The sequence below is a fragment of the Triturus cristatus genome, chromosome 8 (genome assembly GCF_964204655.1).
Source record: "Triturus cristatus chromosome 8, aTriCri1.1, whole genome shotgun sequence".
NCBI classification, from domain to species: domain Eukaryota; kingdom Metazoa; phylum Chordata; class Amphibia; order Caudata; family Salamandridae; genus Triturus; species Triturus cristatus.
The window spans coordinates 694473917-694500029 of NC_140591.1; the positions used below are offsets into that span (position 1 = coordinate 694473917).

A 26113-nucleotide genomic window follows, 5' to 3' on the forward strand; every position below is an offset into this window, starting at 1 on the left:
AATAGTTTGAGAGTCGTTGCCAGATCTTAGAGGGTTTATGCAGTTGTCCTTCAATGTGGGTAGATCTTGTCGCAGATTAAGAATATATATACATTAGCCATTGCAAGATTGCTGCTGAGTTAGTTTGGAGCCATTATTAAATGGGACCTTTTTTTTCGTGCTGATAGTAATAGATATAGCCGTTACAAGATGGCCACCGTATTAGTTGGGAGCCACTAGAACATGTGTGCTGTTATAGGTGCTGATTGAGGTTTAGCCGTTCTACGATGGCTGTATTTTAAGTAGGGGCCGTTATAAGATGTCCACTGTTATGGATGGTGCTGTTGTGATATGGTTGCTGGTTATCGTAGCCGTTACAAGATGGCTGCCAGAGTTGGAAGAGTCCTTCATAGGTAGTCAATAGGTTTACTGTCTAGTAGTATTTTTTTTATTTTTTATTCATTCAATAGATTTTAGGAGATCAGCCATTTTAAAGCTGGAGATTGAGAGGGGTATTGTTCACAATAAGATGGCTTCCCTCTGCAATTTAACAGCTTAAAGGGATTTTACCTTCTCTGAATCACAGTCTCTATGAGGGAATCTAAGGCATCTAGATCAGAGACCCCGTCTAATAGGATCTAGGAATCTACTCACATTTGGCACTGGTAGGATTCATCATATCCGGAGATCGGGGACGACTTAGGAGACGTGAGTGACTTTCCTGATGATGAGATGGGGGGCGCGGTGGGCTGCTTCGAGGTCGCAGGGAAGCCTGTGGTTGGCGCATCGAGCTCCGCATCGAGCTCCGCCGAGAGCCTTTAACAATTGACCATGTCTCTGTGAGCCGCACGTCCCCACCGCGGGTGAGGGCTCCAGCCGCCCGCGCTCTCCGCATGCAACTCTTGCGGGCTGCTCCGTGCTCCGCGTTCGCCGCGGGTGCTCCAAACCGGCTGAACACAGATGCGGCCCAGCCAGGACCCACGTCGCAGGGCAGATGCCACCCGGCGGCGGACACGCAGCCGGTGTCCGGATCACTCCTCCGGGCGCGACGCCAGGGGGACTCCGCAACCGCACTCCGCTCAGCCCTGCATCCCGAGGGACCTCGCAATCAGAGATCCCCGTGCAAGCCGCGAGGTCTGATGGCGTCTGGTGCGGTAAGTGCCGTCCGGAACCGTCAGAGCGGGCGCAGTTCCTCGCGCTGTGATGGTGCAGTGATGTCTCGTTCTTATTCTTGTCTCGTTCCTGTTCCTTTGTTGGGGCCAATGTGCAAGGTTAAACGGGATTAAAGGCGATGGCTATCCCTTACCTCAGGAGCTCGTAGGAAGAGCTCCGTCTCCGTCGGCCAATGTTAGCTGGATCGCAGGTTAAGTTATTACAGACTTCACCTACAGTGACATTGTACGTTATCACTTGAGTTAGATTCTCCTACTTATCATCAGTGGCTTCTGGATGTAACTGATAAAATTTGTACGGGGACACATGAGTTCTCACACTACTTTCTTCCACTGCCCCGTCTTTACTTGTGCCATTAAATGCTTGCAGTAGTATATTGATGTGGGTAGGTATGGCTACTAGGCATGTGGAAATAATATCTATGGTGCTCTTCATGTTTGTCATGCAAAAGTACGACCTGTTGAGAACCGTCTGCGCAAGGTACGTCCACACGGGTCGATTCAGCAAAGATGTCAGTCAGTGCTGTTGGCTTGTCACTTTGAAAACTCTTTTTATTTTGCAAGAAAAACAAGGTCACAAAAGACAGTATCATCAAAGCCATGGAGTTGCTGCCACCTCGGCGACACACGGTCACAGTGCAGGTCAATATGCATTCACAATAGTCTGTTACCGGCTAGGTTTAGTCCACAGTCTCAAGGGGCTTGTCACTTTGGAGTTAGGGACTCCCGATCCCTCCCGGTTCCAATCGAACACAACCAAACACAGTCCAGCAAGTGCAAGAAGGGCACAAACATGCCGCGCTGTGATCTAGAAGAACAGAGAACAAACCAGTATTATTACTTCTCGCAAGTAGCATTTGTCAGCAGGCACATGTTCTCATTTCTCTTGCCCTGGTTTCATGATTAGCAGACATTGTCTTTCACTATTCAAATGATTTCTGCCTGTTCAGGGGGGACTATTTGGAGATTCTACTCACACCTTGGACCCTGGGTTCTTCTCGTGGAGCCAAAGCCTCCTTCCCCTCGCACAGTGAAAAGGGCTGGGGCAATCCCCTTCTTGACTATCCCTCTGTACACTGGAATAATCACTATTTTAGCAATTCTATCTCCATTTTGTATTGCCAAATCAATGTACCTTGTTCAATAAGAAGACATTGATCTCACCTTGATAGTCTGCATCAATCACCCCTCCCAACACTTGAATGCCTTTGAGAGCCAACCCAAATCAAGGAGCGATCAATCCAAAGTGCTCCGGGTGAATCTGCATTCCCGCTCCTGTCTCAATGAGTACTATATCTCTTGGTTTGAGCTTGTACACTTTCAAAGCATGCAAATCAAGACCTGCAGCCTCTGATGTCACCCTGTATGGAGCAAAGGTTCTGCACGTTATCTCCCAGTACAGAATAGTATTAGTGGCCACATGAGGCTGAATCTGAAAAGGTGGAGTTAGCATCAGCATCAAAGGGGTCTCTGCATTTGCCAAGGGTCCATTGTTCAATATTTGTAATGCTTCATTCAAATGATCTCTCCAATTCTTCAATGACCTGTCTGATAGCTTTCTTAATCGGTCTTTCAACAATCCGTTCATGCGCTCTATCAAACCTGTAGCTGCAGGTAGTATGAAATGTGAAAGACCCACTTTCTAGTGTGTTGTGCACCAATTTGCCTTTAAAATGACATCCGTTATCACTTTGGATCTGCAGTGGAATTCCATAGTACAGAATCAACAAGTCTAACATTTTAAGTGTATTCAACTGAGTAGCACGTTTACATGGAAAAGTTATCAAATATCCAGAGTAGGTGTCCACCGCTGTGCACCATATTGACATTATCGACTATTTGGCATGGGCCCAATGTAATCAATCTGTCATATTTGTGCTGGTAATTTTCCTCTGTCTAGCTGACCTCTCACTATCTGTGGGACTGGTCTATTCTGTGTATGCCGACATATGGGACATTGTATGATAGCGGTTTTGATCAGGTCTAGGGGAATATGCATCCCTCTATTCTCTGCCCACCTGTTAGTGGCTTTCTTTCCCAGGTGACTATATTTTTGGTGTGCTCACTTAGCCATTCCCACCAAATCAGAATTCTGTGTCACCACTTCGACCTCTGAGATTTTAGCTTTTTAATCTGTAAGAGGATTAAACTAGCAATCGAGTGAGTCAGTGGGACAATGAGCGTCTACATGATGCACAGTAACAATGCTTTGTGGTAACTTTTCCGAGATCTCTTGCCACAACTCCTTACCCCACACTTCTTTTGAATGTATCGTCGAGTTATGAGTATGCCATGTGGGAAGCCCACTGGCTAACCCATTGGCAGTGGACCACAAGTCAGTGTAAAGAAAATATTTTCCAGGTAGCCCTTTTTTCAGAGCTTGATATCAATCAATCAAATTCTTTTAAAGCACTACTACTCACCTGTAAGGGTCTCAAGACGCTGAGAGAGGCTACTGGTCCGTCTAGGCACTGTGGTTCAGTCGCAGAGCCAGGTCTTGAGGTCCTTCCTGAATTGGGGCAAAATCTGACATAAGTGAGGGATATGCTGTCTCCAAAAACCAAACAATGCAATGAACCTCCGGGCTTCCTTGCTATTTCGTGGCACAACAAATTATTTAATCTTTTGTCTCACTTGTGGCACCACCTCTCTTGTTCCCTGATGCCATTGGGTACCCAGAAATTTCAAGTTTTGAGAGGGTCACTGTACATTTGCAGGATTTATCTTCCACCCTTTACTGTGCAACTGTTCCACAATCCTGTCCAGTTGAATCTACACTTGTTCTTGTGTCTCTCCCTGTATCATCACATCATCAATGTAATGGCAAAGCTGCACCCCGTGAACGACTGAACCTTGTCCAAGTGTTCCGCCACCTGTGGTGGCAGATGGTAGGACTATGCAAGTACCCCATAGGGAGCTTTTGAAATGTGAACTGCTTACCAGCCCACAAGAAAGCAAATTGCTCCTGGCTCTTGGGGTCTATTGGTATAGAAAAGAAGGCATTGGCAATATCAATAGTTGCATATTAGGTCCCAGGATGTTTCTGTATTTTTCAATTAAGGTAATCGTATCTGAGATAGTGGCAGTCAGAGGAGGAGTGTGCTTGTTCAATTCGCTATAATCAACTGTCATGCACGAACTGTTGTCACTTTCGCACACAGGCCACACCAGGTTATTCCAGGCGGTAGTGATTGGAATCAGCACCCTTTCTTCTATCAAGTCTCGTATGGTCTCACTGATCTCCTCATGCCCTCCTGGAATTCTGTACTATTTAATATGAATTACCTTAGTAGCCTGGGACACCTTCACTGGAGGAATCTTCAAATGACCCACCCTCATGACGGCAATTGAAATTTACCTTTTTATCCAAATTGATAGCACTCATCCTCCAAATACAGAGTCATTCCCTTCAAAATATCAATTCCAATAATATATTCGGAGAGGGGCACTATCAATAGAATTTACTTTCTTTTTGGTTTCCTCCCTATTTCATTTGGACCTTTGTTTGCACAGCTGGTGTCTCTATTCCGCCGAAACTTGTAATGGTGAAGTATTGTTCTTTACATTTTTTAGGATTTCCATATATCAAAGTGGCATCCGCTCCGGTGTCTACTAGGGCATGGGCCTTCTGAACATTACAATGTTTATAATACATTTCTATGTCAACATAGGGTCCATTATCTTTGTGAGCCTATCCCTGTACCAGAGTTTGGCCTACACTTTAACCTGCTTTCAATCTGCCAACCTTTTCCCAAGTCAAATCTGGTTACAACCTGCCATACTCTTGGAGGAACTCACTGAACCACTCATTGTCTGAGCCTCCTTCACCTTCAAATGGGTAGTTCTTGCTCTCTTTTTCCTTTTCCTCCATCTCTAGAATTCTTTCCTCAATTGCTTCTTGTCCTGTTTATTCACTTTCCTAATTCCTTCTTCCTTGTCCTGCCTTCGCTTCTGATACATCTCCCACATACTCTTGGTTTTTATCCCATCTCTCTGTTCTTTCTTCACTCCATCCTTCAACAAGGCCATGAACATTTTTCTCCTGGACAAGCTGTTATTGTCTGTCCGGGTCTTAGATCGGGAGGCTCTTTCAGTCTTTATCCAGTCCCCTAACTCCCGCAACCACAATGAACTGCCTCAATTGCCTGCACCAAATTCTTACCAGTCTGGTTAATTAACAGGGTCATTATTACCTGTTTATAGGCTGGAGGAGCTGAACAGATTTTTTTATTTTGCACTTATACTGTCAACAGTTCATCCACCAACTCATGTGCATTACCCAGGAAAATAGAAGTTTTCATTGCTTCCTCCTTAAGTCTCTGCATAGCATCTCTCAATGTGAACCAAGGTTTGTCATTCACTGGCCAGTCTGACTATGTTGGGTACTTGTGGCTGCACCCAGCAATTGTTAATTGTAGCAAGCTGATTTGACTATTGTCTCTAAAATTCCTGAACTGTTCCTGTACAGTTGAGTCAGTGCTAAGTGTGCAAAACCTAACTGCATCTCCGTGGTCCAACATCACCCGAGAGGCTCCCATATCAATAGGTTGCACCATCCACATAAGCAAAGCCTCCCCGGGTCTCTGTCGGAATCTGTGTACAAGCATACCAAAGGGGGCTACTTCCCACACAGGTATCTCAGTTGGCATCTGGGAATCTACCTTTGTCTTTTTGGAAAATATTTTTTCCTTTAACTTTCTATCCTGCAAAGTGATGCCAAAATGTATTGAGTCTGACTTGAAACAATAGGACACATTTTGTCAAGATGAGGCAAATGTACTGCTGCACCTTTAAATGACACACATTGAAAAGGAACTCAGCACTCTCAAGATGAGGCAAGGAAACTGATTTATGTGCATTTAAAATGAAACATGTGCATTTATTAATTCAACACTTTTAAAAGGAAGACAAAATATATTGGTTAATGCAGATTCCCAAATATCAACTGAAAGGAGTCAAATGTAAAATAACATGCACGAACCAAGAAAACATATGAAATATGTACAAGGAGCAAAGAAACTCATGAGATATATACAGAAAGTAAATAAGGGAAATACATCACTGAAAGAGTGTCTTTCAACGTTCTGGCCAGCACAACCGGAAGCCCTTGATTGTCAGGCAGAAGTCTCGATCAGAAACACCGAAGATGCCCTCCACTCCACAGGCGAGCTTCTGTCTGAGAGACAAGAACCACCGCCTTTAATATCTTTTACTCAACCTGAGGAGAAGTTTCTAGAAACCTCTCCCCCTTCCTTCTGTTACGAAAACCAGGCTGACTGCACCGTGTCTGTGTCAGGGTCATCACAGAAGCTGGTCTAGCACCCGTGTTTTGAACCCAAGACAGAGCTGTACATTCTGGACATTTCCCTGGCATAAACAACCATGTAAAAGGTACCAAGTGTGCATCCCACACAACATGTTTCAGCTTACTCTTCACAGTGAAGAGCAAAAACGTCCCCTTCCCACCCTGCAACTGCGTGAGAGCACCAAAATTTAGTCAGTTATACAAAATGGAGTTGATGGTCAATGTACCATTCCTAATAGCATTACAAAGGTTTACTCAGGAAATGGACCCCAGTGTATGGAGAAAAATATGCACTGGCTGGCTTAATCTGCCTAATGTATAAAAAAAAAAGTCTTTCTTTCTACGTAGGGCATTATGGGTCCCAGATTGCTTATATAAAGCAAAACTGTATACAATTCAACATTGCTGGTGCTGTCAGTAAAGCTGTCAGTAAAGCACTGGCTTATTAAATATGAACATATTTTGATGGCCTCAAAATAAATACCTTCTGGCATAAGGTTTTTCAAAAATTGTAATCGTTTTGGGACTTGAGAGCCAAAAATTCTACTTTGGCTACAGATACAAGTAATACTTTTAACATCATGGCTGTAGCAGGTGGAACCACTAAAAAACTCCTCTATACCTAGAAAAAAAGCACATCATTTTATTGCATGGTGTATAATGTTCATTATTATGAATTTTTCCCCTCCCAGCACACTTGTGATGCATCTTGTTAATAGTTTGGTAATTTTAACCTAATTATTATTATATTAATTAATATATGCAGTAGTTTGTTTATAGAATTATAGAATTAACACTTGATATAATATATGATTGGCTATTTTAAGTAAAATTAAATTTGAAAACTGTTTAAAAATCTTGGATGTTTCGGCTGCCCCATAGAGGCGATCTATTGTGCCGGGGGGGTTAAATATAAATACAGTGAGGCTTTGTTTAATAGTATCTCCACCTCTGTGGTGCAAATGGAAGCATTTTGTATTTTCTTTATTAGCAAATATTCACTTGCACATTAATATTAAATGAAAGAAAAATAATTGACAGCTTACAAAGATATGAAACAAACAGCTATGCCAGAAATGCATAGCTGTGATGGCAACTTTAGACTGAAACCTAAGATGACTTTGTTTCAAGGTTATGTGTGGGTAATATGAACCAGAAATAAATAGAAGTTGATAAATGCACATTACTCCATGGATGATCAATTTCTAGCATTTTTCTGAAAACTCCTGGAATAGTATCACAATATGACATCCTCCTCTGAAGAGAAAATCATCAAATAATCAGGGTAAGATTGTGGTCCTCAATCAAACTGTTCGGTCTCTATGATTTCTTGGTATGCTTAAGGAAGAAGAGACTGGGTAGAAGGCTATAAGTTGTCAAAGGTGTTGGCTGGAAACATCGAAACCCAAATATCGACGGGACAGAATATCCTTACCACAATATTGAGGGACAAAATATTGAAAGTTACGTTTATATTTCTATATCTAACTTCACATATACATACCCCGGTGATACATATACATCTCTAAGGTGCACAGATGTGGATCTAAGAAATAGTGAATCCTTACCTCCCTCTTTGCATTTACCTTTCGATATTTTGTCCCTTGATATTGTGGGAGCGATATTCTGTCCTGTCGATATTTGCGATTCGATATTCTGTACTACAGTTGTGGTCAAAGGTATATGTGGCCCTTATTTGATCCAATAATACTGCCAAAAAACTTTGAACGTAGAAAATAGATTAGAGAAGTCAATGAGTACAATTTTCCTTAGACCTGCTTCTATATCAGGCTACAAATATGCAGCTAATGGCTGTATGAGTCACTACTACTAGAAGTAGAAACATGGATCGCATATAATGGAGCTTTCTGACACTAAAATGGCATAAAAGACGTTTCCTATTTATACCCACTGGAGTAATCTACTTGGATTAATAAATGCAGACATTATGGACTTCAAGGGAAAAATTCAGGAACGTGATCAAAAAGCAGACAGGAGACTAAGAAAATTAATAAATACTATTGCTAAAGTTGAGAAATGGCCTGAGATGTCCTAGATTGCAAAATGCTAAAAGGTAAAAACACCCTCCGCATTTTGGAATGTGTAATGCAATACTTTAGAAAAGTAGAATACATTATCTTGGATGCAACCAATTCCGATGCTGAGACCAGAATCCATAGCTGTTCCTAGAAATTCTCTTAAACAGTGGAAGTGAACAATTTCAAGAAACGAATTCTGTGTGATGACTGGCCATAAAACGCTCAGGCTGAACGGTGGTAAGCACGGGAAAGCATGTTGCGGCTAAAAAGTAGTTGAGGGCAGGATGAGGGCACTTCTCATCACGAAAGATGGTCCAGATACCTCCACCCGGGTGGCAAGAAATTAATAGTGTGGGAAAACATGCACCAGCCTCAGAACACGGGTAGGACAGGGTAAGGCCAGAAGAGACAGAGGTAACATCTATGACCTAAGGTAGCCGGCAAGCCTTTGTGCACTGTTGGAAACTGAAGGAGAGGAGGCTATAGAAGAATTTGAGGGTGTGGCGACTGAAGGATGCATTTGAGGGTTTCAGAGAGTGAAACACATAAAGACCCTTCAAAAGAACTCTCTGAAGCAAGGCGAAAACGTAGAGGTCAATCTTGGCAAAGATCATAAGAAAACGTAGGGGCATATTTCCAAGCCTCTTCCGCCACCAGAGCATCACTTTTTTTGATGCTCCGGTGGTGCTATGTGCTGGCCCATATTTACAATGCCACGCAAAGCCACTTGGCGTGGCCTTACACAGCCTTGTAAATATGACCCTCTTTACGCATTACTCTGCTTCAAAGGGGCTTGTCATTGGTGTTGCTGTGGGTTTTCCCATGCAACACCCATGGCTTATTGACACTGCCCTGATTTACAAGAATTTGTAAATCCGAGGCAGCGCCAAAATTTAAGGCCTTTCCAGGGGTGGCGTTAAAGTGGTGCAATGAGGAGAAATACTTTTATTTCTCCTCGTTGTTTGGTCTTTCCAAGCAAAACGCCATTAATGATTGTTTTTGTGCAGAAAGATGTCCCCTCCTGTACAAACACAATCATCCTTGCAACGCAGGCACTCTTGCACAGTGGTGCAAGGGTGTCTGCGTTGGCGCACGGCTGCTGTTTGGGCACCAGCAGAGGAGAGAGCACAGGGGTGCGCCGTATTCTTATAAATACGGCACATTCCTGCATTTTTTTAAATGATGCACTTTGGCGCAGCAAAATTGCTTGCGGCCCCTTGCTGCACCATTTAATTGTAAATGTGCCCCTAGTTCTTTGTAAAGGCCAAAATGGGACGTGCCAGATTGGAAAAGGAGTGTTGCAAACAGGTCCAACCTCTAAGGAAGCCCTTGAAACGTAAATAGGTGTAAGTGATGGGACAATACCTGCATAGTTATAAAGTAATAAAAGGCAATTTTATATTTTTATGTGTTTTAAATTTCAACCCATATAATGCTCCTTTCACCCCTTTCTCCCCCAGAAAACCTCTAAGATAAAGAAATTCTGTTCTCTCTCTAATTCACCACTTGCCGTATGCCCAGTGTTTCATGTTTCTTAGGCTTAGAGTCTACTTACTCTCTCAATCCAGCCAGCAGACAAAACGTTTCCTTTGCATTTCCTCTCCACCTCTTTTGGGAACTAGAAATTATACACGTCCCTGGTGACATACGCTAGTCTGGGAACCAGCTATGGAGCAGGCCATATTAAAATGGGGAGCGGAGGGAGAGAAGACTGTAAAACAGATACAGTTACTGACCTGCACTGGGGCTGTTAAAGCGATCAGAAAGAGAGGTGAAAACTCTTAGTTTCAGCAACTGAATACAGAATACTGACTCAACTCATTATGAATAGAGGGTGCCCCACTGATCCCTCAAAGGTGGCTTTATAGAATCTAGTCGTGGCGCGTGCGCACCAGCCTATCCTTGACAGCCAGAGACACAGTCAGAAGCACAACCGGCATGCTCACCCCTCGCAGGACGGGCAGCAGGAAGGAGGATATGGAATCTATAGAAAAAAAACCCATAAAAATTATATATATATATGTATATATATATACACACACACACACACACATATATATGTATATATATATATATATATATATATATACACACAGAGATATATGTGTGTGTGATATGTATAAATTGTATTATTGCAATATACAATCAGCTTCATAGACACAAAGTACAGCATTGTGTAACAGCACGTGATAACAAATTATAAAATTCAGTATAGGAGCAGAAACCATATAAAACACCAACTATTCTGTGACTGTTTACATTTCAATAAATTCAAACCTTCTGGCCTATCTAATTACCCGGATCTCTCCATGTTGCGTAGTTGGGCCCTTTTATGACAATCAGCTGAACCGTAGGAATGAGAATAATTAGAGGAGGATCCATTACAGGAAGAAGAAAAACTCAGGAATCTTCTCCACAGAATGATTGAAGAAGGTGGAAGGAGATTTCACTGGCACAAAGAAAGGTATTACCGGAGCCTGAAAGCATCAAAAACGTAATCCGTGCCTATGCACGACTGACCGAGGGATTGCAACAGCAGAGAATACCACTAGAATGGATTGCACCGAATTGGCAGACCTAAAATTGAAGTAAAAAGTAGATAATATAAAGCAACATAGATATTACAAGGTTGTTGAAAGGGGAGGAGCGTGAGTCATACTGTGCAAAGCAGGGACGGATTGGTAAAAATGCTCAAATCTCCCTCCCTTCATCACCTTGCACAATCTCTCTTTCCATTCATCTATTCTCTGCTCATCTTCTCTCCTCTTTCTCGCTTCCCTCTCTGATCTCTTCCTCTCTTCCGCTCTACCTCCCCCCCTCCCATTCTCTCTCCCTTTTGTAGCCTCCCTGTGCCGCTACGAGTAACCTCAGGAGATGGGGAAGGTACACTGGCACCAGAGGCGGCTCTGGGCTTTCCAAACAGGCAACCAGGCCCAGGGCGCCAGCCCACCGAGGAAATGCCCAGCGGAATAAATGGTACAAAAGACAGTGGTCCTGCAACAATATTTTAATTTTGAATCAATCAGAGATTATGATTTAACATATTATTGAATAAAGTACTCAACATAAAAAGTGCAAAAAACGACCATATTCTGTATCACCATATATTTATTTAAAGCAATTTGGTGAAAACCAGGCAGTAAGCAATACAAATAGCAATTTGAACAAGAGGGGGGTTGCTCCAGAGGGAGACGTGCAATGAAACAGAGTGCTCGAAAGTGAGGTGATGAGGAGAAATATTTCAATAGAAATATATAAGAATTTGATATGTCAAAGCAAAAACAAGGGAGGACCGGTTGCAAATCACCGTCCTTGGGTAACCTGACCCAAGTATAATCACACAAGTTTTTAATAATAAATCAGTTCCGACTAGAAATCAATTCTAGGATGGCACGTGGAAAACAAGGTTAGGGGTCCAGGCTAGATTAAATGGGTGTCGACATTTCGATCCGACTTGTGGCCAAAAGGGCGATTAATTCCTCGGCCTGGCGGATCTTCATCAGGACTGGGCTGGGCAACCTAAAATGGGAGGGGGACCAGAGGTCAGGTCGTTGCACTAGAAGATTAAAACTTTGAGACGTAACACGAATTGTATCTATGTTGGAATAGTCTCACCCGTCAATTAAAGGTGAGGACTGAAGTCCGTGGTTCCTATAGTTAATCCAACAGGGAGGATATGCGTATCCAACGTAATCTTAAAAGAAAAATCATATTTGAATTGAATGTGCTAAGTAAAACCCATGAGTTTAAGTGATAAACACTAATTTGAGTAAGGTCAATACCTTAACACTTAGTTTCCAATGAATAGGCCCCGGTGGCGTCAAGGAGATAGATGCAATTCCATGCCAACTGAAGGGAAAAAGAAAGAAAGGGGAACTGAATTCAACCTCGCGCTTAGCACATAGTATCTCTCACATAATGTTAGCGCTAAATTATGCAGCCTGTCTCACAATCACCGAGAATCTAAGATGTACCCACACTACTTAGCGTATGTCACCTCACCAAAAGGACAGAAGTTTATTAAACCCCTAAGTCAGGCACTAATGTAGCTAACCGGGGGTGGGGGGCATGGGGGGTTCGATCAGGTGGTTAACCAACTGGCTATGGGTCTAAAGGGCCGAGCGTTTCCCAGAATTGTAAAACGTCGCGTTAAAGATTAACGTAATGCCAATTGTTTGGTAAATGGTCACAGACACGGGAAAAGGGTTATCTAAATTACGCTTTAACTCTATGCCATGGACACGGGAAAAATATCTTAATGAAATATACAAATGGAACGCTTTGACCTAGGTTATTCGGCGGCCACAAACAGGGCAGGGTATTTTTAACTTACTAGCATTAATCATGACTTTAAGGAGCTCCGGGGGTTAAATTGACAAACGCGCCTTCAATCCGCGGCCGTCTCCAGGCTTGCAACAATGCCTAATGGAGGCGGTCGACGCGCGGGAGCGTTAAGTCAGTTACTGACAACGTGAGGCCTTACGTGATCGGTACAGAAGAAGGGAAAGGGAGGAAAGACTCTCCCGGTGTAGGTAACAAGGAAAAGAGGAAATAGTTAGGGCAAAGATGCCAAATGTCAGCAAAATACATCATGAAGATAAACCATCGAAAAATGATGAATAGTTATACAAAGGCATCCTAAAGGGAATGATTCAACACAAAAAACACAACACTGACAATACTCTATATACAAGGTAACAGTTTACATGTTAAAACAGACGCAATCTGAAAACGATTAGACAAAAATTACAGTCATAATAATCAAACAGCATCTCATTATATTATTAAAAATTACCAAGAGGTGCACACAGAACTTTTCCCAATAATGTCCCACACTAGATCCCTAGTGTATTATAATTGGGAATGTGTTGACCCACTAGTTATTTAACAGACATAAAACTGAATATCCCATACCAACTAACCAGATCCCTGGTATAGTCTAATGGCTCGCTGCCTCAATAGTAGGGCCAATTTCATGTGTTAGTGAGTACAGACACTTGCCTACTGATCTCTTCAAATTCATTTAAACCCCGGGTAACTGTGTCCAAAGAATGTATCAATTTACACTCACGTTTGTTAAGCACAATGCTAAAGTCACCCCCTCTTGGGTTGGGTTTGACCTTTTCGATGACCCACCATCTAAGGCTGTCAGCTGTATGGTCAAACATAGTAAAATGTTCAACCAATGGGGCACCTTGTACCTTACAACGTATACGACTACAGTGTTGTAGAATACGGCATTTGGCTTTCTGGATGGTTTGTCCGACATACATGAAACCACAAGGGCAAGTGATTGCATAAATAACGCCACTAGTGTTGCAGTTACTGTGTTCGTTTAATGTATACGTTCGGTCATTGTGTACAAACTCAGTCATCTCCTTAGACATGTGACAAGCTTTACATGAGCCGCACTTGCGATGGCCCTTGATGGGTGGAATCCCCCATAAAGGGGTCTGCCTAGAGGTCCTTGGTATATCTAATAGAGATTTAACCACAGAGTCCCTAATATTTCTGCCTTTCCTGAATGCATGTAGAGGGGTCGGTATATTACCCAATTCATCAGATACCAAATGCCAATGCTGATTGATGGTCTTTTTTATAGCATTGCTTTTCGTATTGAAGGTAGTTACACACACTAGACGTTCATCCTTGTTATCAGTTCTGGCCTTTGGGGTTAATAGGGAATCCCTATGGTTATGCCACGCACGTTTGCGTGCTCTCTTTAGCAGTCTGATGGGGTAACCTTGTTCACTCAGTCTGGCTAGGAGGCCTGCTGACTCCTCAAAATAGTCCTCCTTTTTGGAACAATTCCTCCTTAGCCTCAGGAATTGGCCAAAAGGCAAATTGTCCCTTAAATTGCGAGGGTGGTGACTGGTATATCTCAAGAGAGTGTTACGCTCACTGCTTTTCCTATACAAACTAGTATATAGTTTACCTGACTGAGCATTTATTGTGATATCCAGAAAATGTATTGTCTCTCTGCTGGAATCAAGGGTGAACTGGATATCAGGAGAACAGGTATTGAGCCACTGATGAAAAGATGTAAGTTGTTCCTCATTCCCCTTCCAAATTATTAAGACATCATCAATATAACGTCGCCACAGCACAATACAGTTTCTATGTGGATTATACTCATTCAGAACAAAACGTTGTTCATATTCATTCATAAATATGATTGCCAGATTCGGGGCAAAGCTCGCCCCCATAGCCACGCCCTTAGTTTGTACATAGTACTCACTCAGAAAAGTGAAATAATTTTGGGTCATAGCAATCCGTAAAAGCTCAATGATAAATTCAGTCTGGGACTCTATGTGGTGTGGGCCGTTTATTTAATACTGACTCAATACATGTCAGAGCAGTAGTTTGCGGGATGTTGGTAAAAAATGACGTTATATCCATAGTTGCCAAAATGTCAGTAGTAGGGTCATATGGACGTTCATCAACTAATTGGATCGTCTGCATGGTGTCTTTTAGGTAAGTGGGGGTACTTTCAGCAATGGGTTTCAGGAACACATCAACATACTTGCAGAGTGGTTCTAGAATGGAGCCGCAACCAGAAATTATTGGTCTCCCAGGCGGACACTCCATGCGTTTGTGTATTTTAGGGAGGGTATAGATTGTAGGCATCCTAGGGTGTTTATTATTGAGGTACTCATTTTCAAGTTTACTAAGAACACCTGATTCAAAGGCCTCATGTGTAACACACCTTATCATGTTGCTAATTTCTTGGGTGGGATCCCTTCTCAGTTTCTCATAGTTGCCTATAGTAGATAACTATCCAAGGATTTCTTTCTTGTAGTCTTCCACATTTTGTACCACAATCGCACCACCCTTGTCCGCTGGTTTTATCACTATATTGGTATTGGCTTTTAGAGATTCCAAACCTTCCCGTTCAGATTTACTTACATTGTATTTCACATACTGTCGATTAGCCAGTATCTTGTCCACATCCCTCAGTACCACCTGTTCAAAGGCCATCAATTTATGAGGTAATAAATGAGTAGGGGGATTAAATTTTGAGGGTGGTTTCAATCCACTGCCAGAGAAAGTCGGGTTAAACGGAATTTTTAAAAAATAGTGTTTCAGCCTAATTTTCCTGAAAAATTGGTGAAGTTCCACCTTAAGATTGAAATTATTGGGCATATTGGTAGGGACAAAAGACAGACCTTTTTCCAGAATTTCTTGTTTATGTTCAGCGGAATAAATGGCCTGCCCAGCCCGCCTTGCAAAGACATTTCTAGTGGATCAAAGTGAGCATTCATCCTATGAAATAGACAGACTTCACTGGACTCCAGGGAGAAAAGCATCTACCAATCAGCTTTCTGGAGCCTCCTTTGTGCAGTTCTTAGTGTTCAACAACAAGGAAGAAATACTGCATAGTTTAACACGGTCTGTCGAGGCAGTGAGAGGGGAAACATTTGGCTCTTTAGGCTTGCAAGGAACTAATGGGAAGAATGATGCAATCTACCTGGTGTTTTAATCCATGCCTGACAAGATTTACATGGAAAGAGAGGAGGCACACTTTGATGCACTAATAGAGACAAAAAAAACAGAAAGGCGGGGGAGACTAAAGAAAGGCAGACGAAAATAAACATAAAAGAATAAATAAGTTTTTACTTTCTACAGGTTATTCGTAGATTGAAGCAGTACAAAACAATAGCAACACAACACTAAAGAAATAAATACTAGTTAATAATTGTTAAATAGTTTGACTCATGCCAGATCAGGGAGCCTGTGCTCTAGGCATTTTCTAAACAGATTTAAACCAAGGAAGACAGGAAGCGATGAATACAAAAGCACGGAAAAAATAGGAAGTTGTTCTACTTGGAGTTCTAGAAATATTTTTTGAATACCGTTGAGGAACTTCGATTTTTGATCACGATCGTATCGACCCGCCATTTTGTGCTCCGCCGCCATTTTGTGTTACCCTCACTCCTGCAGCACTGTGTTGAAATAAGCCTTCTGCCTTTATTTACAAAGCTGGTGTTAGGACTAGCCGAGTACACTAATCCCCGTCTGGTTTTCCTAATCCTTGTCTCAACTATCTGTTGGTTCACACTATTCTCTTCTAACTTTATCTTATCGTCTGGCCTTCGCTGTCCTCTGCTCGTATTCTCTCGTTTCACAACTGTCCTCTAAAAACATACAAACGTGTCTCGCCACCTGCAAGTCAGTTACAAACCCGTTGATTAATTAACTTGTGGGGAGGGATGACAAACACAGTTGGAGGAGAGGTTTCTTCGAGTTACCCGATATCTTTGTTTTTAAACTTTTTCTATTGGTTCTGTTCTGTTTTCCAACTTCTCGCATTGGCTCTTCTTGTATGTTTTAGGTGTGTTCTTGGTTAATGTATATGTCACCTATGTACTATATAAGATTGTGCGCCACGGAGTGAAGTGGCAGTCTCCTGAAAACATACCGTGTGTACTTCTAGGACAACTGTACTAGCTGCAGCTAATAAATCTGATCTTTTACGCCTGACAGAGTGTCCCGTGTCTCTGTGTAGCTGAGCAGGAGAACCCCGGAGATTTTAGGCGTACCCTTCGCCGCCAGGCTCATAAGGTTCTGGTTCTTCAACTGGCGCCCAATGTGGGGCGGTTTCAGTGGTAGTGGTTCTGCCTGAAGGTTGTGAGGAACCCCGCAAGAAAATTCTGGAGGAATCGCGAGCCACGTCAAGCGACCCCTGTATGTCGAAGTGGTCCGAAGGTCTTTTGCAGCGTGGTTACTCCTTCCTGACGGCTACTGACGACTGCTGCCCTGACTGCCGCCCTGCCTTGGCCCTTCCTTTGGTGATGTATGGTAAGGCGAGACGATAAACGGGCCTCTGTTGGCGTAAGAAGACGTCCTTAGTTAAGTATTTTGGTGGGTCGCTCCCACAACTTTGGTTCTTTGTTTTGGTTACTTTGGTCCTTAGATTCGACTATTGCAATAGCCGAAGCCGAGGGGTAAGTGCATTTGTGCTGAGTAACGAGTTTACACCCTTGAAGTTTGTGAACAGTCCGGTGACATCACGAGATGCCTGGTCTGACTAAGTTTGGTAAAATTTGTTGCTTTGGTTGTAATAGGGATTCCCGGCTTGAGGACTCTTGTCCGATTCCTTCGGTTGGAACTCCCACATATGAGCTCTATTCTAAACATGGTGTTGGCCCCATTGCCTTTAACAAGACATGGACCCGATACACGAAGAAAGATGGTGTTTTAAAATGGCCAGAAAATAGTAGTTTCAAGCCTGATGTGCTAGATAATTTGAAAGTAGTTTTATTTCAAAGAAAAGCCCGGCTGGCAATGTTTGACTCTTTCCGCCTTTGGCGTAAGGAAACCAAACAGAGAGAAATTAAGCAAGAAAAACGAGATAGGAAAGCACAAGGCATGACGATTATACAGGCTGCCCAGCAATTCAAAGATGACAAAATTAATAATGCGATAGAAATTTCAGAGAGACAGCATCGTATGGCGATAGATAAATGCTATCCAGTGTTGCCTGTTTCTCTTCCCGATAACAAGAAAGACTTAGAAGAAGATCCCCTGATGTCTCACTTATTGAGATTGCCTCCACCCTATGCACAAGGTGCTAATGCACCTCTGTTGTTTCAGCCTGTTCAGCCGCCAGCAGTACCTCCGCCTGCTCCGGCTCTTCCCTTCTAGTTTTGCCCTTACCAGTTTTGCCTTCAACTCCTGCTACTTTTCCCTCATCTCCTGAAGATCGATCTCCTTTGCCTTCTGCTCCTCCTGTTATTACTGGTTCTCCTTCTGTTAGTTTACCTAATACCTTGTCCCCTATTCTCATGTCCAATTCTCCGTCTGTGCGTAAGCGACTCACGGACACTGTCACTGGTATTTTATCTCCTTTCTGTGAAGCTTTTAATGTGTCTCCGGCTTTTGCTCGAAGACAGTCTCGTAGTTAGTTCCCAGATTCTGAAGAACGAGAAAGGTTGGACTCTCTCGCACACATATGGATTGAGAGGGGTCCCCAGTATAGCGTGCCTGATATTATATCTACCTTTTTGCAATGGAATGCGCCTACCTAGAGATATGTTTTTAATATTATGTGTGATACTCTCGTTAAAAATTGGGAGGATGTGAATTTGAGTTCGGTTCCACAGGGTCTGTTAGATGTTCAGGCTAACTTCGATAAAGGACTTATTGTGGGTCCTAAGGTTGAGATTGCTGTAAGGACGCTTATTACCTTTAGATCCTTATTGTCCTCCCAAACTTTTCTTGACTCCGATCCTTCGGTTAGACTGACACTAAAGAATTATCCTATGAGAGAGGTTCCTCCAGTGTGGAAGGAAGAAGTTGCAGCTCAAGGTAATAATCCAGCTATTCCTGCTCACTTCCAACGTATATGGGTACATGTCCCCTGGAAGAGATCTGAAGTTTTAGCACTTAAACAGACTCTACCGGATCCTCGTAAAAACCCTGCGGGTTATTATAAAGAATTGTCGCAGACTGTTGATGCTTGTATCATGAATTTAGCTGATATCGATATGTTAATGGGAAATGTAGTTCCGCAAGCGTTATGGGCTAGGATTCGTAGAGAGAATCACGTTCAAGCATTGGGTGGTGATTGGGCTGCTATAACTGCTGTGGATGCAGCTCAAGTGGGTGGTGCTAAGCCTGATGCTTTGATTTCAGAACTCCCTGGTAGGATAATTACATTAATGAAAACAATGATGCCTCCCTTAAAAGTTAATTGGGATAAACTAGCGGCATGTAAACAAAAGAAAGATGAGAGTGTCTCCGATTTCTTCACTCGTTTCGAGGAGACATTTATCGATCACAGTGGTCAAGATATGGCTACAGAAGGTGGACAGCGATTATTTGTGGATAAATTTGTATTTAATTTGCTTCCCGAGCTGTCACACAAATTGAAAGATTCTGAAAGTTCATGGGCAGTTTCTTCTTCTGCCCAGATATTGGCTACTGCTCAATATTATGAAAATAGAGATAACGAAGAAAAAGAAAAGCAAGAGAAAAAGACGAAGGAATTAAAAACAAAGGTTCTCTTGCAACAAGCTTATCCTCCTCGTTATGCTCAGCCTCAGTTTCAACAGCCCCAGCAGTTTCAGAGGTTGTATCAAAAGTCTGAGCCGTATACTCCGCGACGGATGTATGACGTTACAACGCACACTTTTACAACGCATGCACTTACAATGCATTTTTTACAACGCATAATCCATTACAACGCATGACATTACAACGCATGACACTACAACGCATTTTTAAAAAATACCTTTACAACGCATTACCATTACAACGCATACTACCTTTACAACGCATACCATTACAACGCATAATATTAAATTACATTTAAGGTAAGTATTAGATAGTATAGGGGTAAAAATTACTATTCTAACTCCAGGGGGTGCAACAGTAGGGTAAGTGTTGGATAGTATAGGGGTAAAAATTACTATTCTAACTCCAGGGGGTGCAACAGTAGGGTAAGTGTTGGATAGTGTAGGGGTAAAAATTACTATTCTAACTCCAGGGGGTGCAACAGTAGGGTAAGTGTTGGATAGTGTAGGGGTAAAAATTACTATTCTAACTCCAGGGGGTGCAACAGTAGGGTAAGTGTTGGATAGTATAGGGGTAAAAATTACTATTCTAACTCCAGGGGGTGCAACAGTAGGGTAAGTGTTGGATGGTATAGGGGTAAAAATTACTATTCTAACTCCAGGGGGTGCATCAGTAGGGTAAGTGTTGGATAGTATAGGGGTAAAAATTACTATTCTAACTCCAGGGGGTGCAACAGTAGGGTAAGTGTTGGATAGTATAGGGGTAAAAATTACTATTCTAACTCCAGGGGGTGCATCAGTAGGGTAAGTGTTGGATAGTATAGGGGTAAAAATTACTATTCTAACTCCAGGGGGTGCATCAGTAGGGTAAGTGTTGGATAGTATAGGGGTAAAAATTACTATTCTAACTCCAGGGGGTGCATCAGTAGGGTAAGTGTTGGATAGTATAGGGGTAAAAATTACTATTCTAACTCCAGGGGGTGCATCAGTAGGGTAAGTGTTGGATAGTATAGGGGTAAAAAATACTATTCTAACTCCAGGGGGTGCAACAGTAGAGTAAGTGTTGGATAGTATAGGGGTAAAAATTACTATTCTAACTCCAGGGGGTGCATCAGTAGGGTAAGTGTTGGATAGTATAGGGGTAAAAATTACTATTCTAACTCCAGGGGGTGCATCAGTAGGGTAAGTGTTGGATAGTATAGGGGTAAACAATACTATTCTAACTCCAGGGGGTGCAACAGTAGAGTAAGTGTTGGATAGTATAGGGGTAAAAATTACTATTCTAACTCCAGGGGGTGCATCAGTAGGGTAAGTGTTGGATAGTATAGGGGTAAAAATTACTATTCTAACTCCAGGGGGTGCATCAGTAGGGTAAGTGTTGGATAGTATAGGGGTAAAAATTACTATTCTAACTCCAGGGGGTGCATCAGTAGGGTAAGTGTTGGATAGTATAGTGTAATATTATGCGTTGTAATGGTATGCGTTGTAATGGTAGTATGCGTTGTAATGGAATGCGTTGTAAAGGTAGTTTTTAAAAATGCGTTGTAGTGTCATGCGTTGTAATGTCATGCGTTGTAATGGATTATGCGTTGTAAAAAATGCGTTGTAATGGTAGTGCGTTGTAAAAGTTGCGTTGTAAAGGTTGTTCCCCCTCCGCGACCTTTGTTAGGTCCTAATCAGTGTGCCTATTGTAGAGAAGAAGGTAATTTTAAGAATAGTTGTCCGGTTTTATTGCAGCGTAATGGAGCACTATCTGCTCCACGAGGTCGTGGTGGCCTCCAGTCAGTAAATAGAGGTAGAGGTCGAGGTGTGTTGACCCAAGAACAGCGTTCCCTTCCTCCTCCTAATTCCGTTAATTATTTTGATCAGCAAAATGTTAGATCTACACAGTATTACAATGAAGACCATTATGTTGAAGGTGAGAATGAAAGTCTTCATGTTAACTAGGACAGCCATGGACAAAGTAAGGGAGTTGTGTCGATTCTAGTAAATCAGAATGGACCATATGTTAATGTCACTACAATGGGTGTTTCAGAGCCATTTCTTTAGGATTTGGAAGCTCCGCTTCTCTTGACAAATGGTTGCGGTGAGAATCTGTTGGGTTTGGACTTATTGAAGAGAATGCATGCTACGATATATTGTTCTCCTTCTGGTGTGTATCTTACTTTAGGACAGAAACTGATTTCGCCACTGTATTTGTCTAAAGACCAATTTCCACCTGAATTGCTCTCTCTTCCTGCAACGCTTTGGGCTACAGGCCCGAATGATGTGGGTTGTCTTGAGATTCCACCTTATGTTGTTACTCTTAAGCCTAATGCTGAATTGCCAAGCATTCCGCAATATAGAATTTCCACTGAAGGTGAAAAAGCGCTTTTGGAAATCATTCATGACTTGATTCAGAAGGGTGTGGTTGAAGAAACGAGAGGAAATATATGCAATAGTCCTATTCTTCCTGTTCTTAAACGCACTGATCCTTCTCAGCCTCCTGTATACCGTATTGTAATTGATCTTCGGGAGGTAAACAAAATTGTTGTACCACAATTTCCGGTGGTCCCAGATATCACTGCTCTGTTGACAATGATACCTTCCACAGCGACTTGGTTTTCTGTCATCGATCTAAAAAATGCTTTCTTTAGTATTCCCATTGCCGAAGAGAGTAGGGATATTTTTGGCTTCTCTCTTGGAGGCCGAAGCTTCCGGTTCAAGCGCGCACCTCAGGACTATTGTGAGAGTCCCTCTATTTACAGTCAAGCTTTAAAATGTCATCTTGATGCTTTCCAATTGCCGTCTGAAGCTACTCTTATCCAGTACATAGATGACTTATTAATCGCGGCTGATTCAGAAGATATTTGCAAGAATGTGACTGTTGCATTACTACGTCATAAGGTTTCACCTTCTAAGCTACAATATGTTCGTCGAGAGGTTACCTATTTGGGTCATCTCTTGTCAAAGGAGGAAAGACGATTAACCCCAGAACGTATTCAAGCGATTGCGCAAATGTCTGTGCCATCCACACAAAGAGAGGTACGTGCCTTTCTGGGCATTACTTCTTATTGTAGGCAGTGGATTCCGAACTTTTCTTTGTTGTCTAAACCTCTGTTGGCACTCACTTTGAAAGATACACCTCAGCCCCTTCCATGGTCTGATTAATGTCAGAAGAGTTTTACTGATTTGCGTACTGCTCTATGCTCTGCTCCTGTATTAGGTACTCCCGATTACAGTAAACCTTTCACGCTCTATGTCCATGAGAAAGAGGGTTGTGCATTGTCAGTTTTAACGCAGCATTTTGGAGACAAACAGCGGCCGTGTGCTTATTTTTCATCTACGTTAGATCCAGTAGCTAAAGCATTGCCTAGTTGTCTTAGAGCAACAGCAGCAGCAGCAATCTCTATTCGTCAGTCTGCTGGAGTAGTGTTAGATAGCACTCTTATTGTTATGGTGCCACATGCAGTGGATACCTTGCTAAACAGGACGAAAACGCAGCATCTTACGAGTGCTCGTTTGTCTGGATATGAGCTGACTCTCTTGGCTAGTCACGTGCACATCAAATGATGTAACACTTTAAATCCAGCTACTTTATTGCCTCTTCCAGAAGAGAAAGGTGTTCAAGAACAACATGATTGTTTCCTCCGTACTGAGGAAGAGACAAAGGGAAGAATAGACTTGAAAGATACTCCGCTAGAAAATCCGGATGGAATTCTATGGGTGGACGGTTCTTGTTTTAAGCTTCCTAATGGAGAGACAGTTTCAGCATATGCTGTTACTACCTTACATACAATTGTAGAAACAGCACGTATTAGACACAATTCAGCTCAAGTAGCAGAACTAATAGCTTTGACTAGAGCGTGTGTGTTGTCAAAAGGAAAAAGAGTGAACGTGTATACTGACAGTCAGTACGCGTTTGGTGTAGCGTTTAATTTTGGGCGTTTATGGAAAGAAAGGGGATTCCTTACCTCGCATGGCACTAAGATACAGCATGGTCAATTGGTGACTAACCTTCTTGAGTCACTTGCTTTGCCTGCTCAGATAGCAATTGTGAAGTGTAGTGCACACAAGAAGATTACAGATGATGTTGGCCGAGGGAATGCATTTGCAGATGAGATAGCGAAAAGGACAGCGAGAGATGCTACAAGTCGAATGTATGTTGCAGGTCCTGCGAATTGGGTCAGAGAGAGAGGAATGTATGAGGATACAGTAGAAAGTGTAAAGTCGATTCAGGAAGAGGTTACAGAGAAAGAATTGAGAAAGTGGAAAGAAAGTACAGCAATGTTAGATGAGATGGGTTGTTGGGTGGAATTGTCAGAGCACCAACGTTGGCTGTTACCAGACGCCTATATACTACCAGTAGTTACTATGGCGCATGGTCCAGCCCATTTAAGTGCGAAGGAAATATGCAAGCTTCTGGCTCCAGTATGGCAAAATGAAGGAATTCCAAAGTGTGCAGAAAATGTAGTGAAACATTGTATTGTTTGTCTGATGTACAACCCAGGAAAGGGAACCCCAACTCCAACAGGTCACTTTGCTCCTCCGACATATCCATTTGAGGTGTTGCAAATTGATTACATTCACATGGAGAGATGCAAAAACCTCAAATATGTTCTGGTGGTAGTATGTGCCTTTTCTAGATGGATAGAAGCATACCCTCTGAAAGACAACACAGCTTTATCAACTGCTAAAGTTCTACTAAAATAATTTTTCCCTAGGTTTGGTTTGCCGCGCATTGTCTGGAGTGACAATGGAAGCGAATTTGTGAGCCAAGTCATGCAAAAAGTTTGTGCAGGTCTTGGTATTAAGCAGAAGTTCCATGCGGCAAACCATCCACAATCAGCGGGACTAGTGGAATGTTACAATGGTACTTTAAAGCTTAAGCTCGCAAAAGTGCAAGCTAGTACAGGACTTAATTGGCCCGATGCTCTACCATTAGCTCTTCTATCCACCAGAACTGCAGTACACTCTCGTTTGGGACTTAGCCCTTATGAAGTGGTTTTTGGACACCCAGCTAATATATGGGGAGTCCCTCGCCCTAAGAAATATTCAGACTTGCCATTCCCAATGTTGATTGATTATTTGCATGACCTTACGACTAAATTGCGTGTTGTCCATCAACAGGTTCAGAGTGCATTGCCAGAGGCTTCCACAGACTCGGGTCATTCCATCCAGCCAGGCGACTGGGTCTGTGTGAAGAATTTCCAAAGGACGAAAGATTTGGAGCCTCGTTGGAGGGAACCTCGACAGGTTCTTTTAGTAATGAGAACAGCAGTGAAAGTCGAAGGAAAGAAAAACTGGATTCACGGCGTGCATTGCAAGAAAGTGCCTTTGCCACTACCCTTTGATCAGTGGGTCCGAAAGGGTATTAGAGACTCTGAGAACGAGAAGGTTCCACAATTTGTACCTTTTAGTAATGCACGCCTGAATGGAACTTTGTCGGAGAAAGAAGACGATGAAATTCTTCAGCAAGCTGTACCATCACGTCTTCGTTTGAATACGACAAATCCACGAACATTGTTCCGAGATCAAACCGCACCTGACAAAGAACATTATAACCTAAGACCTAGAGTAAAGAACACCTAGGATTTTCTCCTATGTAGTTCTCTATCCCGGTTGCAGGGTCACGGTAGGAGTCTTCGTTGCGACCTGAGTAGTGGCAATAGGCCTGCAGGACTTGCAGTGTCATAGGACGGCAGACAATCGTAACTAAGTGATTGAGGAAGATTGCCGTCAGCATCCGTTTAGAAAGATGGAGACTACATTAGGCAAAAGAGAAAGAAAGAACAAGATGAAAAGAGAACACTGCAAATCGATGTACAGTCATTGTGGTATTACTTTATGTATTATTATATTATTGTGTATTCTTTTGGCGTGTATAAATTGGATTGTTTATGCTTTGCAGCGAAAAGTTGTTCCTCCTTCTATCTCTTTGTCTCCTACTATCTCTACACATCTATTTCATACACTTCCTCAACATGAATTTATTAGAAGAACCGAATTTTACAATAATTCATTTGTCCAGTTATTACATCAACATCAATTAGTGATAAATACAACCGACTGTTGAGTGTGTGGACTTATGCCACATACCACAGAAAAAGGAATGCCGTATTTAGTTCTTCCATTCTCCTATGAAGGTTCCGCTTGGGCTTATTTTGTTATTTTCTCCAACGCCTATCAAAGCAAATTCAGATGGCCCGTTAGTTCATATAGTGGTGGTCCAGATTTTAGTCACAGTTCATTGATAAAGGGAATGGTAGCTATGGCTAAAATCATGGAAAATAGTAGGATTTCCATTGATGAAAGAAAAGCGTATACTAACTGGAATGTCACCCATTATATCACTAGCCTTAGTGATAAGGTTAAACAGGGAAAATCTCCACCGATTTGGACTATAACCTCATCAGGGAAATTTCTGTCTACAAATAAATGGTCAGTTTGCTGACACCGTACAAAGAAATAGTTGTTCCCACACATACATTCACTCCTCTCAGAATTCGCCGCCGTTGGTACCATCTCAGGGCACATATTTCATCTGCCACGATAGAGCTTACACTTGGTTACCGACTGGTTTTTCTGGTACCTGTTATATAGCTTTCCTTCTTCCCCCTACAT

At 42.4% G+C, this 26113-nt stretch overlaps 1 long non-coding RNA gene across 1 annotated transcript in view; it reads right to left on the reverse strand.

Moving 5' to 3' along the window:
* Nucleotides 1–3574: 3574 nt before the first annotated feature.
* LOC146802554 (uncharacterized) overlaps nucleotides 3575–26113 on the reverse strand; it is a 164330-nt gene continuing 141791 nt past the window's right edge. Inside the window, exon 3 of the long non-coding RNA XR_014967417.1 lies at nucleotides 3575–3660. This is a non-coding gene — a long non-coding RNA (uncharacterized LOC146802554). The remainder of the gene's footprint in view (nucleotides 3661–26113) is intronic.